We start from the raw sequence: 19,681 nt of genomic DNA, 5'->3' as shown, positions 1-19,681 counted from the left end.
ACCTGTATTATTAATCTGAAGCTGCTCTGTGTCTTGTAATTAGGGGTGAAATGTCTTGTAAAGTATTGGATGGCTTGCCATGAAATTTGGGAACCATGATCGTGCTTCCATCAGAATGAATTGCACCAGTATTTGGTCAAAATTTACATTTGTCCAGTACTGTGGTTAATGACCAAGTTTCTGCAAAGTAAATAACCTTCCCATCAGCTGCAGCTGTACTTTGTGTTACTGTTAGCGTCATGGTAACACAATAAACTAATATAGTGAACATGGTAAACGTTATACCTGCATAAAGGATATGGTTGTCAACAAATCACATGTGCTGGGTGACATGTTCCTTTGCCACAAAGAGTTTGGACACATTAGTTTGCAGAATCATTGTGTTATCCATTACGGTTACACAGTTGTGTGACATTCAATGTCAAATAAATGTTAGTGTTTAGACTCCCAGATGGGGGAAAATGATCATGTGAATAACATCATAGTGAAAACTTTGGTTAGTTATTATTGCTGGCAATAATAACTAACATGTGCAAGATAATGTTGGAGTGCATCAGATTGCACACGTGTTATGATAAATTGTATGCAACTATAACAAAAACATAATTTGTAGTTGTTTGTACATTCCTGTATAACTGACCTTTTCCTATGTTACTGGTGAAGCATCTCCTGATGAGTTAATTACTATAATTATAACTAAACAGACTGTCTGAGTTCACCTGCATACATTTTTCATAAATGTGAGTGATAGGTGCATTTGTATCTTCACCCATAGTTAAATGAATGAATGTGTTATTTGCATTATCTCTGTTAGTGTGTGAGAGATCTAGTTAAACACTAATGACAAACAGAAAACTCCATTCATAATGAGGCTCCCCGTGGCACAGCAAAGAGGGAAGGGCTGACAGAAGTGGGTGTGACCAAAAATACGAATTTGTATTACATGCAAGTCTCAGAGACAGCTCAGTCTCAATGGTGGAGATGCACAGGATCACTCTAGTGCGGCAATTAAGAAAGTTAGTGAGGAGAGAGAACGCGCGCACATGGTTTGGCGTGTGATCACAGGATGACTTTTATCCCGCAGAGGAAAAGTTTGATAGTGAAAGAAAGTGTGTCAGCCCGACCTGGTGCAGATGCGTGCCTCGCATTTTGGTTGAGGTATTTTAAAAAAAAGAAAGAAAGAAAAAGACGTGCAAAGTGTGCGCCAAACCGCCAGTGATGCTGGGTAAGTCTGTGAGTTCACTCTCTTTTTATGAATTAAACACAAAACACTGAGATAAGCTCTCCACTTCACAGCTGTGTTCTGTTCAAAGTCCAAATGAGGAAGCAGTTTTTTTTTTTTTTTACTTTGATAGATCTCGACATTGACTGTGGTTTAATTTGTGCAACATCACATCACGATTTTTCAATACTTTTGCTGTTAACTAGACACAGCAAGACTGTTTAAATAAGTTTGAGGGCCGTGCAAGGCTCACTCATGCGTAATGGGCGGTTTGTGCAGAGATAAAAGGAAGTATGCGGTGTCAGACAGAGATAGTAACCCGGTCTTCCTCTTCCTTTTGTACTTTTTATAAAGTTATTGAATGACTTGACCCGTTCAGTTTTCTTTGACTTGGTTGCACACTTATACACTTTTTCTGTGCGTGTTGAAACCATGAATGCATAAAAAGCGTCAGATGAGCCGCTCCCAGTTATTATTGTACTTTCCGGCAGAACATATTCTTGTGACTTTCTTGTTTGAACTTCTCTGATCTTTTTATAGTCTGATTCTTATCAGTGTGTGAAGCCTGGTTGGTGAGCGTCACCTCCTGGAAGGACTTTTACCAGAATGAAACGGGCGTCAATTACTTTATAAACGCAAACTGCTGAAGCCAGAGGAGTCACTAGGAGATGCTGCGTTCAGGTGCCATCGGATTCCACTGGCTCTACAGGTGTCAGGCAGACTTCACGTGTTCATGCCTCAGAATTAAGACTTCAAAATCAACTAATTGTGTTTTTTTATATAAAGTATAACTATAGAAAGTATAGTAGAACACTACACATTGTTTCTTTTTACATTTTACATACATGTCAGAAAAAGAAAACTGGACACATTAGTGAGGGTTTAATTGGAAAGAAATACTACATTTTGTGACACCAAACTCATCAGACCCAATTTACTGCAATTGCACAAGGCAAGGCTTATGTAGATGACCAACTAATCTTGCCTTAAGGTTAGTTAAATAGCTCTTCTGGAGCTTTTGATTACATCACATGATCATCTGAGTTGTGTGAGTTGCCATGGCACAGTATCCCTTGGCATAGAAATGGAAATGGAAACCTCTGCAGTGCCATGTCAACTAGGCAAACATTCAAGCGTTGAAGAAGATTGTGTGATGCCGTTGAAAGCTCCAGAACTGCTGTACCTTGAGTTAAGACTTTTTTGTGAACTGTTTCCACAGTAAAGAAGGAACTAAGCTCAAGTACTGATTGAACATTACATTTCATTCATTTGACACACCCATCTTTCCAAAGTGACACAAGAAGACAGTTTAAGCTTTCTGCTTAAATAAAATAATGTAGTCTGGCGGTAAAACAAACAAAAAAATTACGAAATTTGTAAAATACACAAGCCACATGTCTTTGGCATTTTGGCAACAAGTCTAGTTTTAGGTGGGAAAGTTAATTGAAAAGAAAGAAGACAAACTGAACTCAAGGTCCACTTACTAAGTTTTCTCAGTGCTTTCAGTCACAGTGCACAGTCTCCATTAGCAGATGATGTCAACTAACTATGCTCTATCTGCTGACTATTGCCTGTAGACTGTATACTGAAGTTGAAAGCTGTGGAAAAAGCACATGGGTTTTTCTTAGTTATGACATGCTGATAAGGACCATGAAGTGTGGTTGAAAGCTCAGAGAAATTCTAGTAAGTGGACATTGAGTTATTTATTTATTTGTCTAACAAGTCTGCTTTTTTTCTTATTGATGTGCGAGATCTCGTCATTCTTGGTTTCAGTTCAATCTTGCTGTGACGTTGAAATTTCCAACCGTATTTGAACTCACCACATTGAGGAGGATAGTTCAAACAGGTCAATTATTTTCTTATAATGACACAACCTTCTGTAAATGTACACCTTCTTCTGGTATTTTTACTTCCTAAGAAATACTTTAATTTTCCCAATGCAACTTGAAAGACACCTCCAGATAAAAAGGCTGAACTTTCGATTCGCTTTTTAAATATTTTTATGTACCCAAAACCACCTCATTTCTCCACTGTTAGGAGTCATTTGAAATAAAGATGTAGCTGAACACTGCACTGTGGTATAGCATGAGTTTCATAATGAGTGACGAGGGGTTTCCCTGTCCCTGTTTCCTCCATTCATGTGGCAGGAGACAGAGAAGTATAGAGCTGTCAAATCCGCATATGAACTGAATATTGAATGTGTTGAGGGAGCAAGAGGAAGAGAGACTGTACATACGTGTGTGAGAGCCGGGGTGTGTGTGTGTGTATGTGTGTATGTGTGTGTGTGTGTGTGTGTGTTACAGGGAGACAATGGAGGGGAGTAGATTTGCATGTTTTATTTATACAACCTTTATTTAAAGGGGATTGTCCTTTTGAGATCATGTATCTTATTGTGCGTGCGTTAGAAACGGCAGCTAAGTCATTTCCTCATTCAGCTTCCTAGGTGACCTCAGCAACATAAGCCTCCTCTTGTGATTTGCACCATTCTGCATCCCCAGCAACTCTAAATCTGTTGCTTAGCACGAGGAAGCAAAACACACTTTCTTTGCCAGATGTCAACGATATCGTATCACACATTGTTGGCAGTAACAGACAATGACAGATTATATGTAAAATACTTCCAGCACACGTTCCAGCCTTGCTGATAACTCATATTATACTCAACCAGCTGTGACTCCTTAGTCAATATTCTAGCTATAGTGTGGAGTTGTACTTCTTACCAAACTGTTCTCACCGTTTTATCAAGTGTGGTGTCTAAATGGAAACTGACATAGTTTTGCTCACTGTAATCAGTACTCCTGTTTAGAAGGTCCACTTTAAATGTACCATACTGTATGTGATGAGGGACAAAATCCACAATTCATGTTTAAGCAAAAATTGATTCATTTGGATGTTTATGTGAAGGTAATATGAGGCCTCAGCTGTCTGCGTAAGTCTAATTAAGTGTATATATTCCATAGTTGGTCTTTTTAGTTTAAAAAGTCCTCTTTGTGGCTCATTGGATAGTGTTCTGCTCAGTTGCAGAGCAATTGTAATACAGAATGTGAATTTTGCAGATTTTGACTTTATTTGACTAATTTGGATGGCTGAAGAAGAAGAGCGTGAGTCATAAACCTCCTTTTGGTGCTTAAATTTGCATTGCCAGCCACTCAGTCGCAGCTTGTCAAGCTTGAGAAATGTCACTAGGGGGCAACACAGTGTGGTGTAAAAAAAGTTTTGAAAACGAATGATCTAAGCAGCTAGTACAGGAATCACCGAGTGAAACACAGAGCAGTGATGCTATTTAACCCAACAAGCATGTCCATTTAAAAGTGAAACCCATTAAGAAAGCTTGTCATGACTTTCTCGTAGCATTTTTGGTGTTACTCGATGTGTGACTTACTGGTTTGACACATTATTTGAAGCACTTTCTCAATACTAAACTTTCCTAATTACTACTTGCTTATCAGACACAAAATTACCAATAATGGCTGCAGATAATTTAAGCTAGCCAGGTACAAAGCCGAGGAAGTAGCTAGCCTAGCATGAATTATCTCGTAATTACCTATTTTTAACACTCTATTTCCTCCTTGTGTCTCCTTGCTTGATATATATGTATATGTGACTGCTGTATAAAGCTTTTACGCCCTCCAGGAATTAATTTACACTGTTGAAGCATGTTGTAATAATGTCCTCTCCAGTATCACTGTAATATTCAGTCTTTTTGTTGAGCCAGTGAGCAAGAAAATATCTGGCAGGAGCTGCTCTGATTAAAGCTTGCTCTGTGTCATGCCTTTGTATAGACAAATGATTGGAAATGTACATGAGACATGTTGCTATGGAGATGTAGCCGGAAGTTGACGATAAGAGACATAGGTGTGAGGTTGAAACCAAGTTCAGTTTCATTCGTCACAGGTGAAATTAAGCATCATTTATCATCATTTTCACATGCTGAAGGACTTAATATAGACAAGGATGAAGACAGGAACATCACCCCGATTAGATCTAAATAATCAACGATCAAACCGCATGAAAAGTGAAAGCATGAAAAGTGGTTAAGCAAATTAATGTTGCATAGTCACACCTTTTCCTCATCCTGCTCACTGAGAGAAGTCGTATGTGTGACATGGGCAGCTGCAAAATTGTGCATAGAAAAAAAAGTTCTTCAGTGAGTGATCATCACAGTCAGAGCACTGATGGGTATGGCACCGATGCAACAACATTATAACATTACAGACTTATGACCTATATTGCAGCCAGCCACTAGGGGGAGATTGAGACATTTTGGCCTTTCTTTTTGAGAGCTGTCCTGACATGCATGTTTTATATAGTCAGTTTTTAGCGCTAAACACAAATTACATCTGAGGATGATGGTCATTGGTTTTGCAGGTATTTTTATAAAGTCATGGCAATCCGTTCAACAGTTGTTGAGGTATGTCAAATATCTGACCCCTTGGTGGCACTATAAGTTAGATCACCAAAGTCAGTAGGACATATATTTAAGAAGAATCATGAGATTCTAGGAGTCATAACTCAGTTTTCTTGGAGCTTTCTCTGAGCCATGTTACTGAAGTAGCCAGTTGTCACTTCACTTTCCTGAGCATGCTGCCAGCAGATGTCTGTACAGACTACTGCTGCTCTCTATGTTGCAAACTAAGATGCAAACCACAGATACAGTAGTTCATTCAAATGAAAGTAAACCTTGTGTCTATTTGCGCAGCAACGAAAACAAAAGCAGCTTTTACATCACACACTCACACATACTGAAATTAACTTGAGTCATCTCACTGTCATAGGACCTGGTGGTAGAACAATCTGTGATCCTAAGCAGCACCAATTCACAGCCTGAATCTGTGCTTCATTGAGTGCGTTTAATAAGGTACCTCATTCATTGAAAAATAACACTTGTTGTGGTCTATGGGAATGTCTCAACATGAAATGATTCGATTTTATTTTTTCTCACCAAATTCTACACAAAGCGGTTATTCAAAAACTCACTTAAGTTGAAGGCATGGATGATTTCTCTGGTGTTTCGAAACCTTTTTTAAACCGCAATGTGACATCTTTTTTATTGAGATTATATCCCTTGATTTTCCCTAGGTAGCCACTGTTTCATTTTTAGCAGTAGTGGTTTCAATGGAGAGTTTAAGTGTGTCATGACGGTATAATGGTTAGTTGGATGAGTTGAGCCAGGATGCGATTAGTCTCGTTTAGCATACAGACTGAAAGCAGCAGAAAACAGTCAGCCTGGCTCTGTTCAAAGTTTTAAAAAAATACACCATGACCACATTATTGGTTTTGACATTTTTGTTTGTGTTAAGAAATGAGATACAGTGAGTTAAGTGGGAGGTGCATTGTTGAAATTTGGACCTAGAGCCAGGCTAGCTGTTTCCTGTTGCTTTCAGTCTTCATGCTAATTGTTTTCCAGCTCCAGGAGTGTGTATATGTTCCCACAGCCCTATGTTCTCTAAGTTTAATAATAAAATAAAGAATTTCACCAGTCCTTGAAGCAAAAAAAAAAAAAAACAAGTTAAGAGGGGGCAACAACACGTTATGTGCAGGGAATGGCCATACCTGTGCTGTGGGAATGCAGGCCTGAGGAAACGTAAGGCCTAATTTGGTAGAAAATCCTTGAGGGTACATAAAGCTGTGGGAAAATAGGGTCTAATTTTGATAGGAGGAACATTTCTTACAAATTTGAGAACATAGGGCTGAGGGAACATAGCTCAGTACTAAACAGACAGATTTGAAAGTGGTTTGGATCTTTCCATTTAACTCTCTGCAAGAAAAATAATTTCTTACACAAAATGTCCAATTATTCCTTAAAGCAATTATAATCAATATTTTTCGCCTGTCTCCTTTCTGTCTTTATGCCTCTGTAGCACCTCTTGGCGTTATGGAGTTTATAGCACGTTTCATCTCAACGTTTAGGTCCAGCTGCAACATTACTGTTTTGATTTGCTCTCAGTGCTCTCATAATGTTTGCTTATGTCCATTTTCATCACTGTACACTACATACTCAGCACCAAATGGCAAACAGACAGTAAGCTGTAGACTAGCTGGTGAACATAGTGGAGCATTTAGCAGCTTAAGAGCAAAATATTATCCTGGTAGAGACCAAAAACATAGATAAAGAGTGAATATTAGACTTACATTCATCAGGTGGATAGAAAAACAACTTCAAATTAATTGTATCATTGCACCATAATAGCTGCATGTGTAAAGAAGCAACATTTCACTAACACGTTTGTCATATCAACTTAAAAGGTGATATCATTGTTGTGTTCACAGCTTGTTTCTGCTCCCCCCAAGTGGCCAAAAAAACTGTTAATGCAGGTTTAACTTAGACAATATCTGCAATATTTTTAGGGGAAATACTGAATTCAGGAAATGATTGCCATGAAAGTAGCTGGATTAAAAGTTTGTATCAGTCAGATCGTACCGTGGTCGTGGTGGGTGTTCCCATGGTGATAAGACGTGACTAACAGGTTTTTTTTAGTTGCACAGTAGTCATGAGTATGTGTACAGTACATGCATCATCATAGTGCATGCTAATGCAAACACATACAGTACGTCACTCACAGCACAGAGAGAACTAAAACTTCCTCTTCTGTCACCTTCAAGCTTGTATTTTGACACATTACCCATGTCAGGCTCAGTTATCTCCACCATCTAGACTTTTCAGGAACTAATACTAGTAGTTTTGTTTGTGGCGGCATTGACAGGCGTCATGTTGCATGTTTCAGATAAGCCAATGGGGTTTGAGTGTTTTCTGAAAGCCTCAGGGTTAGTGAGTTCCCTGAAGCTGCAAGAGCCTTCTACTGAGGTAAAAACATGAAAACCACATTGAAATGTTCACATGACAGGATGATTTTGAATGAGTGTGTCAAGTGTGTGTTTGGCTATTTGTGAGTATTTGAGTGTTCACACTAAATGAGTGGGTGCAGTATGCATGTGCATAGGTGCAGCCAGCTGTAACCTTTTTATCCCCTTTTTAAAATGTATTTTCTATGTAAAGTGAAAGTACAGTAGGTTTAGAGGCAAGCTCATCAACCTAATCTGCCAGCAGCATTCCTATCTTATCACACTGCAATTTTAACCGTATGTTTCAGTTGATAAATTAGAGAACATGCACTTTGTGTGGGTGGTTGTTTTGGAACTGGTGGGTGTTACTGTATTTGTGCTTGCAGAGAGTTATGTTTTCATTCCTGTCTGATTTTTAGAAAGATTTCTCAGAAAGTTTCAGACTTGGCTGCAGAGAGCACTCTCAGCACAAGAAATCAACCATTAGATTTTGTCAATGAGCTAAATCTGGGATTTCCACCTTTTGTTGTTTGTTTGTTTGTTTTTATAGCCATAGGAATTGTGTTGCATACAGTATATGTGCTATTTGGAGAGTACTGACATCCAGGAAAAACCCAGAGAAAAAGCAACAAAAACAGTCTTGAATTCTCAGATGTTACATTTGCTCAGTGGTGGCAAGGAAGGGCTCATTCTGATGGTCTGACCATGAAGTAATAAACATAAACTGCTCTAAGGCTGCAGTATTGCTATAGTTGCAGAATTGCTCTGTGTAGGTGGAGGTTGGGACAGAGGCCATTTGTACAGTAAGAGCATCAGGAACTCTTTTCAGTCCACTCAGAGAAACTACAGTGTCTTCAGCAACAGTAACAGTCATTTTTCATACCTTAATAGGCAACACTTCTACATCTGTTATCAGTACTTGAACTTTGAAATAGATCCTCTTCCTGAATTGATTGCACTGACAGTAAAATGTTTATATCAGAATTGTAGCACTAGCTGTTCACTCACATGCATAATGCACACATTTTGTGGTCAGATTTTGTTGGGCGACCACACTGCATCACAGTCTAAACTGTTGGTTTCCAGTAAGATACTGCCACTGGCTACAGTTGGCAGGATGGAGAGAGTAACAGTTCTTGTGTCTTCACCACTGAGGGGTTAACTGCTTCACACTGTGCAACACATCGGTAACTAACGGCTGCCACAAGTGCTACGTACTCTACTACTGTGGGGTTTTTAGTCAGAGCTACTGGTTTCCAGTAAAGACTTGCACCCAGTGACTTCACAGCAGAGGAAGTGGTGGTGGCGTAGTCTGAAACTCTGTGCAGAAAAAGGAAGAAAAAAAGTTTTTTCACGCGTCAATTGCTTATCTTTTTATGCAAAATAGTTTTTGCCTCACATGCATTTACATACTGTATCTGCTATTCATTTCACTGAGCTGACAGTGGAGCAACTTCCTGGGAGCACATGCAATACAGGTGAAGGTCAAAGGTCAAAGCAACAGCAAACTGCAAGTACAAATATAGGTGGTTGTTTTATCTTGTTTATCTTTCATTGTACCACTTGACCACACAATCCTTTGTAATTTACTCTTAATTAAACTGCTTTTTATGTCACAAATGTTGATCAACAAAGAGTGATATGAATGTTCAGAGTTTCTGTCAGTTAATATCATCTTTAAGGTTTAAAGCTTTAAATTTAGAAAAATCATAATGGTGTTCTGTTTCATTTTTTATTCTGCACACTTTTCATTGCATGACACTGTACTTAAGTGAATGGATGAGCTGTCACTACTCTGCGCTAAACATAGGCTTATAGCGCCACTTAGTGGAAATACATAGTCATGACGTTTAGTGTAGGGAGCCACATCCGCTTTCTGCACCCTGCACTTTTGCAGTTAGCTGCTGCAGCAAAATCATCACTTTTATCACATAAAAAACAACACAACAGGTCAATATGATTGTTAAACTGGGTTTATTAAGCAGAATTTAAAAAGTATAATTTCCAGTCCAAAAAAGCTTAAACAATACAATATAGACAAATCAGTAGAAAAGTGATTCAGTTACAGTGAAAAACATACTGTCAATGTTGGCCAGTGAAAGTTAAGTTTCCACTTTGCTGAAGAGTAGGGCAACAACAGTTTTGCTCATCACTCACACACTCCCCTGCCACGGTTTTCCTGGTCAGCCTTTCAGCCTCATACCCACAGGACGACTCTGCCTCCACCTGCTGTTTGAATCTGAGAGCTGCTGTTTTCTTAATTATTTTTCTCTGCTGGACTAATTATTGTCGTCTTGTAAGGTTTTAATCTTGGGATGAGATAGTCATGCATCTACAGACATTGAACCACTAAATGTCCAGGGCTGCTGCTCAAATATTGACCTCTGACCTCTTTGTGGGGGTGGTTAGAGTAAACTCAATCTTGTGATACAAGATCACAAGATTATGAGAATATGTTTTTCAAAGCACCCAAAATGCATTTCCACGTATTTCAGTATGTAAAGTACTTGAGTCTGTAGCCAAATCCCAACATCTTTCTCAATCCACAAAAAGGCATTATCTTTACACTGGCTTGCTTTACTTCTTCCTGTGTTTCGATGGTGATTTTAAACGTTTGCCTCATAAAAAGGATATAATAACTTTAAGAAGGGTAGTGTTTTAGGCCAACTGACCATTATTTGGATATTATTTTCTATTCTGAACGTGTCATTGACAATTTAAAAAGTTAAAATGGATTTAATACTCACCAAGTTGACTCTGTTGTCTTGGTTGCTGCCAGTAGAGGGCAGTGTTTTCCACTTCATTCCCATCAGCTGAGCCTCTGTGTGTTAGAGTTGACACTCAGTGTGCTTCTGCCCTCCAGCACACTATCAGTGGATTCTTTCAACCTCCATTATTTCCAGAGGGTGAATGTTTGAAACCCCGACCCTCGGGAATGGGAGGTATTGACTGGTTGCCTGGTGTCAGCTGGCAGTATTGATTGGTATATTTGAAGACAACAATGGAGAGTGCAGTGAGAAGCAGTCAGGGTTTGGTTCACACAGTAGATCAGCCTAATACACTGCCACAGCTGTGTCTGCCTTCACTGTGCTAAGTGTGTGCGTGAGCAGGAATGTTGGTATGTATCAGTATCAGTGGGACAGAGGGGCAGGTGCACCTGTTAAGGTATCCATTTAGGCTTAAAAGAGCACTCCATCTTGTATGTGCACCTCTTTCCCCTGTAGGCTTAAAGGATAGGTTCCCAGTTTTTCACGTCTGTCCTAAAACAACAGTCAGGTGCCAAATTGAACACTGACACATGCTTTTCTTGCTGTAATCTTTCCTCCTGTTCAAACTGACCATTAAGAAATCCCTTTATAATGGACTGACATTGTAAGTGATGAGGGACAGAATCCACAATCCTCCTGTGCAAAAATGTATTTAAAAGTTTATCTGAAGCTAATATTAAGTGTAAGATATTAGTCAAATCAAATCAATATCTTTCAAAATTACTATCACTTTTAGTGCCAAATTCCCTTTTTTTGTTACTATACTTCCACTGCAGCTGAAGAGGAAAGCACTGTCCATCGAGACACAAAGAGACCAGTAGTGGAATATATGTACTTTATCTGACTAATTCAGACAACAGAAGCTCATTATCTCCAGAAAAAACTTTTAAATTGTTATCTTAAAATGTGGACTGCAGAATTTGTACCTCATCACTTACATACTGTACTGTAAGTGCATTTGGAGTTTATCTTGTATTATATGCATATATTACATCTGTAAAACCTTTTTAAAACTTCAAAACATAAATAATATTATTAAATCCAAAGCTTCCACTGTTGCTTGCATATTACTGTTAAATCTTTGGTGAAAATATGATGGACAGCCGAGAAGTGGATTGTTATGAGAGGTTTCTATGGATACTTCTTCTTTGCCACGAGACTGGCCAACCACTGGCGCCATCAACCACAAAACTGCAAACCGATTACAACCAACTCTCAAGCCTACAGAGCTGAAGTAATTGTGACTAATAAAATAAACTTTAGGTGGGGTATTGTAAATCTCAACCTCCTACGTCACTGTGTAGTACGGTAGAACTCTACTGTGTACCGTTTTGAGTTTCAGCAGTGATCTAGGAGGAAATGTATGGATTTTTGGTCACCATTTTACACTACATATAAATCTATGGGGGTTAAGGATAAAAAAAAAATCTTCCCTTTGTGGATAAGGAGGATTTCAGCATGATATTTGCTCACCATTGCACAGAATTACAGATTATGTACTTGCTTTTATCATTGTGTAGCTAATTTCCTGTCATAATTGTTTGAAGTTCATATTTTCCCAGTTATAAAGAGGGCATTTAACATAAACCGCAACTTTAATTTCCATTCAGCTTTCCGCACAACATCAGGCGGAATCTGAGAGTCTGTGTTTGCTTTAATGTCGTTGTGGTTGTTAGACACTGTCTATTTGAAATTTTAATATTGGAAAGCAAAATGTCAAAGTCAGACAGAGTGACCTGGAAACTTCAGCTTTAGTTGCTTGTTTCCAATCAGAAAGTGTAAAACAGACGCCTCCTCCTGTCTCGTCTAACTTGTGTTTCTTTTTATCATAAATGTGAAAAGGCAGTTTGTTTTTTTACCCTTTTAATCTGAGTTCTGATGCAATTTTGAAAAATGTAGTTGTTTGCTTCTCCTTCACAGAGATGGCTTACCTTTACTGACTCAACCAGCAATTTCCAGTTGTTTACATTAAGCTAAAGTAAATGAGTCTGAGAAGTGGAATAAAATGCATTTAAAAATATAATAACAATGTAATGACTCTTTAATGTAATTTAAAGACACAGAGCAACAGAGTAACTTTTGCTCTCCAGAATACTCAAAACATTTTTAGTTTAGTTTAGTTTTCTTTTTTAACAGCAGTGACTAAAAAAAAGAGTTCAGTCATGTCTAGCCAGTAACTGATCTGTTTCACAAGGCCAGTGTTGGAACGGCTCCATTATATCAGATAAGTGTATTAATACAGTATTAATAGAGAAGACGTAGAAGTTTTGGGGGGTCTGAGTCACTACTGGACACTCAGTGGAGACAAAGACATCATGCCTGGAGCATCAACCCTGGTGGTCTCACTCAGGCATTAATCATGGTGGGAAGAGTACACATTTTCTCCTTTTTTTTACCAAATCTGGGAATACACCCACTGCCTCCCACACTAATACAGACTCATACGATTGCAAATCCTTATCCCAACTGACACAAAATAACCCACATTTTCTGAGGGGAAAGAACCACGTCGCCCCTTCATCCCGGTCTGTCTGTGTGTCTTAGTAGGCTAATCAGAAACACAATAGTGTCTCGGTGTACCACCTGGAAACTAATAGTGTTTAGACTCATGAGGAGGTGAGTCAGATCCTCTGCTCCCACTGACTCATGACCAAGACTGTCTGGACTCTCAGAGATGGGATAGAGAGGGAAAAGAGTTTGAGGGGGAGGGCAGAGGGATTGTGGCGAATGGGGGTTGTGGCAGGGGACTTAATTGGCAAAGGCAGACAAAATAAGATCAGACCATGATACGTTTTCTCTCATCTCAAGGCTTTTATCCTTTAATTAAATTCTGAAATAAATAATTTCATGTTGAGACTATCTTGATGGTCATTTTGGAGGCAGTAGCTGGTTGAATATCCTGTTTAAATTTTGTTATCCTGACTTATTAGAATTACTTGTCACCTTTTTATTCAAATAGGTTTTTACAGTTTGCATCTGATGAAAAAGGCAGACTGGCAGTGACAAATTTTGCCCTGCTCTGCAAGTAGCCTAACTTTGCTTAGTAAACTCATGAAAATGACGACTTTAGATTTCTACTAAAGGTGACACACACCGCCCATTGAACGTCACAACTTGCGTAGGTGCTTTTGTAACTTTTATTTACAGTAATTGTTTTTTGTGAACTGCAAAAACCGCAACATTACAGTGACACACCAGACAGCAGGCTCATCACCTCACATAGAACAACTTTTACCCTCAGCAACACAGGAAGCAACACATCATACTAACTAATTATTTTAAAGCACACCCTGGCCTCAAGTGTGGAGGTTAGGTAGGTGGGTGAGTGAGGCTGACTTATACAGAAGATCAGAGTTTACGTTTAATGACACTTAATTTGATCTTTAGTTAGCTTAAATTGCTGACTCAAATTATAATGTTAAATTTGACCATTCATAAGCATAACCAAAATGTATTTACCATAACCTTGATCTTTCCCTATCCTTAACCATATTGTATTTGCCATGTGCAAGTATTGTGGAAATGCCCACATTTAATATCATTGTCATGAAACGTAATCCAGACTTTTGCAGAACTGTCCAGTTTCAAGGTTTCTATGTCTATATTATACTGTGACATGCACAGAAAATACAAGATACAATAAGTCAGTGTGTGGGTGCTGGTCCATTCCCATGAGCTGTGAAATCTCCACCAAGTCCTCCTGCCCAACAGTATTTCCGTTATAAATCACCAGGCAAACTGTTCCATTATACGTCAACAGTAGCAACAATAAGTAATGGCAAATTCATGGTGATTCAGATCATAGAGGAGACGAGTTAAGTGTTGCTTTGATGAGATGGAAATGACTAGTGGAGAGATGGACAAGTGACACAATCTAAATTTTGTGGCTTTTAGACGCCACAGATTTAGTTTTACAATAATGAATTTCATTATCACACAGTGGGTCACTCAGATAGCAACGTATCGTCATTTAGCCCTGTTTCAGACCTGTGATCCAGCATTTGCTTCAGATTACAGTCTTATGTTAAGTATAGGGTTGGCAGAAACACAAGACAGTGTGCAAGGCAGATTTATCATCACTGGGATTTTTTTTTTTAAATTTCTGATAAACATAAGCTAGCTATTATCGTCTGCTTTGTTTGAGATCATCAAAGGTCCATATTTAGCATATGGATCTTTGTCTGTGAAGTGCACACAGAGAGGAAAACGATATTGATCTTTTATCTTACTTTCAAACCGTTCTCTGTAACTTTCCCTGCTTTCAGCTCGTTGTTGTTTGACTGGCATAGTCAGTCAAGTAATACCATTTCATTTGTGAGAAATGTCCCAGCTCATAAACTTAAAGGGCCAGTATATTCTATCAGACATACTTGTCGGGTGGTTGAATTGCTTAAGAAACCTTTCCGAGGTTGGATTAGGTGGGGTTTTGCTCTCTTCACAGCCAGCTGTACACAGATTACAGTTGTCAGGCCTTTTAGATTTTCCTAACATAACCATTTGTCACTAGACTATGTAAAATATGCACCATTATCCCAGCATTTATCATGTCTCCCCCCTCTTTATGAGGGCTGGTTTTTCACTCTGCCTTTGAGTGTAGCCACTCAGAACAACAGAAAATCCAGTTTGATTTCCAACCTGAGTGGATAACAAGTCATACAAACCAGTTCTGATTGATCATAAATTTACGTTTAGAAAAGCTACTTATGCTACTTAACACATTTAGCAATATATCAAATTTGTTGGATGAAACTGGAGCGTTACAGCGAGTAAATATTGGCTTACATTCATCAAGTGACCAGTAGGCACCGTTAAACGCTAAAGTAATACAACCGCCATAACAACTGAAAGTTTCTATTTCAAAGAATAATTTTCTCACTAGATATAATCTGTGATACTGGTTTCAGAAGCCAACAGAGTCGCCCATCCACTGCAAAAATGATTATAAAATATGACGAACATTCAAAAATAGCACAGCAACTGTCAACTTCAGTTTATTTAAAGTGCACATCACCCAAAGAGTCTCTAGTCAAAAGAAAAAAACACATGACTTCACATGTAAAAGTACACACACAAGCACCCACACACACACATACAAAGGTAAAAATGTAAGTATAACAACATGAGGGTAGTAGAGGATTAGTTAATACAGGCAGAAGTGTCGCTGCAGACACAGATGCTGACTGACTACTAACCAAATGTAATGACTTAGTAGGAAAAGTAATTATATGGCACTTTTTTAAGAAGGAAAATCCTGCTCAGTGCCTTGAAAGACTGAGTGTTTCTTTGTACTGAACAGTTGTATTCATTTCATTTTATGAATGTCTCCAATTTATTTTGGACCATCATGTGACACTTAAACTGCCCATGCAAGCCAGATGTGCTTTTATGTGTTTAGCAGCTGTTTCTGTGGTAAGACACCAAGACTATTCAGTGGTAGGAGGAGGTCTGGAATGTATTATTGCCTTCAATTCAAGAATTGGTGTACTAATGAATAAACTAACTATGCAAAATAAAATAGATATACGTCACATGTTTGTCCAACCCCTGTATGTGCAGTAATCAAAGAATGTCCACCATATCAGCAACATACCTCTACCCTCAAAATCTAATATTATATATAATAAAGATATGAAAATAAATGTCATCCTACACTAATACATCTGTTCATACGTAACTGCACAAACACGTACATGCATGTATGTTGCATCATTGGCACCAAACAGTTAATAAAACAACAACAACAATAATACCAGCACTGGAACACTGCATTTTTATAAAGTTTAACAAATGTTGAACACAATCTTATTTTAAAAATGAACACTTGAGGCACAATATTTAGGTGTATAACTCATAAACTACTGTGTGACGGTGGAAGGATTGATTCCCACACGGACACTAAAGATAGACTGCTGTACTATTCATTTTGATATTATGTGTAATGGTTCTCCTTGACTCATCTGTAGACTCAAACTCCCACAATCCTCTCACAATGAGCACTTTGCTGAGCAAGCATTTATCAAAGTCTTATTTTTCTATGCACTGAGTCTGCATACCTGCATGGCGGTGAAGCAAAGATGCTGCAATGCAACTAAAAATACTCTCATAGAAATGGCTCATAGAAGCTATAAGATACAATGTGTGACCAGACACAAACGTAAACCTCACTTTTACTTTCTTTATCTTCGCGACTGAACATTATTGACATAACTTATAAACCAAACTATGTGGGCAGTACTGTGATGTCTTTCTCTTGAAGACAACATCTTGATAAAGTTTGTAATGTTTCAGTTTCTATTAAGGTGCTGCTTTCTTTGCAGGTTGCTCCTACTGACTGACCCAGTTATTCCCTTGTTTATACCAAACACAAAATCTGAATTGCATCAGTTTCTATGGATTTGTCCCAGATAATCCACAGAAAAGGCTACCAGAAACTGACTATTGAAAAGAGAAAGAACCTCCTTGATTGTTTCCATACTGGTTGTTTTATATTAATCAACTTAATGCTAATTTATAAAGGTCACAGTTAATTGCTGAATTATTATACAGTATTCTAAAAAAAAAAACCTGACATTTAGCCTCAGCTTTACACTGTAAACAAGTGTGTTATCCATGGCAAACATTATACCTGCTTTATTATTATGCATGAACATGTAAGCATTAGCTCAAGGCACTAACTGCATAGCCTCACTGAGCAGCTAGCATGGCTGAAGACTCTTTATCTCGTTTAGTTTGTGTTTCATTTGCAAATCAAATCAGCATTGAGCGATGAGCACATCAGTTGCAATGATAGTTCCAGTTTTGGTCTCAACATTATTGAATGAGATGCAGATAGGGCCACTGTTACTGATTATTGGTTATTCCATCTTTTCCAATCCATATTAACAGTATACTGCTGATGCTGTTGCTGAAATGTGAAGGGGCTGTAGAGAGGTAATGCTGGGTACCTAATGATTGCTTCTACCTGACACTGGTGGATAGTAGTAGTAGCAGTGCAGCAATATCAGTGCAGAACTCTCCTACATACAATATATAATTAACCAGGATGAACTGTAGTAGCATCCGGTGTAATGATCTGTGTGTGTTCCCCATTTCTGTTGCTTCCAGCATGAGTATAGATTTATGAGCATGTGACATAGTGTCCAAGTCTTGTACTTGACTGTGTGTTATATGGGTATATGACGATTTGTGTAAGTGCCTGTGTTGCGAAAAGCGTGGGAACAGCAGAGGAGGATGTGAATATTTACAAAGTTCCCATGATTTCCTCCGGATAGGAGACAGAGCTGGAGAGTGCAGGAATTCATGTGTGTCACAATAACCCCAGAGGCAGGCTATATTATACTGCGAGTACACACAACAAAACAGTGGTCTAATTTAGAATTCACACTGTGTGTTATGATTTCAAGTTGGTTACCTTTTTACAGTGCTAAAACTGCATCAGAGTGGATATCACAGGACAACAGAAACTGCAGGATAATACAGTGGTTTTCAGTTTGTCTGTCTCTGTTCTGATATGTATAACCAGGGGTGAGATGGCGAACTCGTAAATGTCACAGAAAGTGCCAGTCGAGCTTCGGGTACAGATGTTTCGAGTTCTCTGATATATATAAAAAATAAAAAAAAAACCTAGGAGATGACTCTAAATGAAACCATTTCCAGTTGAGCCCCAGTGAATTACAGTAAAAGAAATTGCAGACCCCAGTAGCCTGAAACTGTCAGATATGACCTCGCCTTGAATCAAAGATCTACCAATCTGTAATGATTCACGAGTCATCACAGGTCACAAGACATGAAGGTAGTCAAAATCTCCACTTTCCCCATCAACTTTAGTTCCAGTTTCGGTCTTACAGTTTTACTGACCGAGCTTTTGTGTTGCCGTCACCTGCGGCTTTGACACTGCTGCCGCACTACGGCTCTGCTCACAAACAAAATGTGTTTTTTTTATGTGCTCTTTGCTGCTGAGAGTCAAAGTATATCTTTTTAAACATACAAGTGAAACAAACAGATGTTTTATCATAGGCTAGATATCTATCACTTCTCCCAGATGTGCAGTAATGAGACCTTAAAAGGCCAAAGCACAGAAGTTTTAAGGGGTGCTCTTAAAGGAGTAGTTCATCCTTTTGGGAAATGGGTTAAAGTGTTACTACACCCCATCTAATGCCTGCCAACTAGTGGTGACAACATGCCTTTTCTACAACCAGTGCAGCGGTGATGTATCGTGGTGCTATAGTACAAAGCTACATCATAGTTTGGTGTGATCACAAGTACAGACCCCCCTGACCACACCTGGCTGTGATGTTGGGTGTGGTTGACACTCAAGAGACATATCTAATGCAGAATCACTCTTTGAATAAGGGTCTGGAGTCAGGGCATGGGTAGCTTATCTTAGCATAAAGCCTGGCTATGTCCAAAGTTAAAAGCTCATAAACTCACATAAAGTCTAAGTTGTTTGAACAACTTGTTGGTGATCAACAGCTGGGCACAGTGATGTTGTGCAGCATCCCAAAGTCTTGTAGTGACGTTAACAAAACTGAAACCTGTGCTGTATCATAGGCAACCTGCACTAGCTAACTAGAGTTACTGCTCAGGCATGGTGGGTGGATGGATAAAATGTTATTTGTCAAGAAATAGCTTCAGTGCATAACTCCTCCTAAAACCACCAACTGTCTTTTTTACATTTCGTTTATGGAGATTAAATGTGAGCTTTGATGTTGTTAGAGGTCATATTTTTCCCTACAGAAAACTTTGTGCTTCGCTACACAAAACATGTCCTGGCTCTAGCTCTCTCTATGTAACTTAAAACAATCAGGGACCACTGTATTGACAATAGTGGGGTAGTATTAAATGCTGAAATGTTGTAAGAGAGAGTAATTAAAGTCAGACAACCAACTCAGCAGAATGTAATGCTAGC

The 19,681-nt window shown here is 38.7% G+C and overlaps 1 long non-coding RNA gene across 2 annotated transcripts in view; it reads left to right on the top strand.

Moving 5' to 3' along the window:
- The first annotated feature begins 990 nt into the window (after window positions 1–990).
- The window catches only part of LOC128373043 (uncharacterized), an 82,290-nt gene continuing 63,599 nt past the window's right edge, over window positions 991–19,681 (top strand). Inside the window, exon 1 of one of the 2 annotated variants that reach the window (XR_008322929.1) lies at window positions 991–1,225. This is a non-coding gene — a long non-coding RNA (uncharacterized LOC128373043). Of the gene's footprint in view, window positions 1,234–19,681 lie in introns of both variants that reach the window. The other variant, XR_008322930.1, reaches the window with a different exon arrangement.

This window comes from Scomber japonicus, chromosome 14 (assembly GCF_027409825.1).
Source record: "Scomber japonicus isolate fScoJap1 chromosome 14, fScoJap1.pri, whole genome shotgun sequence".
NCBI classification, from domain to species: domain Eukaryota; kingdom Metazoa; phylum Chordata; class Actinopteri; order Scombriformes; family Scombridae; genus Scomber; species Scomber japonicus.
Note: the sequence above shows the minus strand (reverse complement) of the source record. Positions and strands in the feature narration are given on the sequence as shown.